This window comes from Nicotiana attenuata, unplaced genomic scaffold (assembly GCF_001879085.1).
Source record: "Nicotiana attenuata strain UT unplaced genomic scaffold, NIATTr2, whole genome shotgun sequence".
Taxonomy (NCBI): Eukaryota; Viridiplantae; Streptophyta; class Magnoliopsida; order Solanales; family Solanaceae; genus Nicotiana; species Nicotiana attenuata.
In genome coordinates this window covers 86,911-87,569 of record NW_017674708.1, presented here as the reverse complement: position 1 = coordinate 87,569, position 659 = coordinate 86,911, and positions in this window count along the sequence as shown.

The following is a 659-nucleotide window of genomic DNA, read 5'->3' as shown; positions in this document are numbered from 1 at the left end:
AACCGACGCGGTCATACCCGTCGAGGTCGACGAACCAAGCCCAAGATATTCACACACCAGTGGAACAGAAAATGACACAAACAGGCTCCAAGACCTCGACGAAGCTGAGGAAAGGAGAGAAATGGCCCATATCAGAATGGCGGCCCAAAAGCAACAAGTCGAAAGATACTACAACAAGAGGGCCAAAATAAGACCACTCAAGGTGGGAGATTATGTCTTTAAAGCCAAGACATTGGCATCCAAAGACCCAAGTGAAGGGAAACTGGGCACCAACTGGGAAGGACCCTACAAAATCACAGCAGTAGCCAGCAAAGGCGCATTCCAGTTGGAAACAATGGAAGGGAAAACGCTCCAAAACAACTGGAACGTTACTCACCTCAAGTATTTCCACTTCTGAAAGGCGTCTCCCGAGTCGTACTCTTTTTCCCTTACCCGAGTTTTGTCCCAATTGGGTTTTCTCGGGGAGGTTTTTTAACGAGGTCGGCAGAGGGGACACTTGGAGATATTTGCGAAACAAGTTTATCATATCAACCTCTCCTTACGACCTCCAGGCCGACATGATAAAGGGACTGGACTAGCTTGATCTCCAACGTATGAAACGGCTACGGCCATCTCCAATGTATGAAGGGCTACGGCCATCTCCAATGTATGAAACGGCT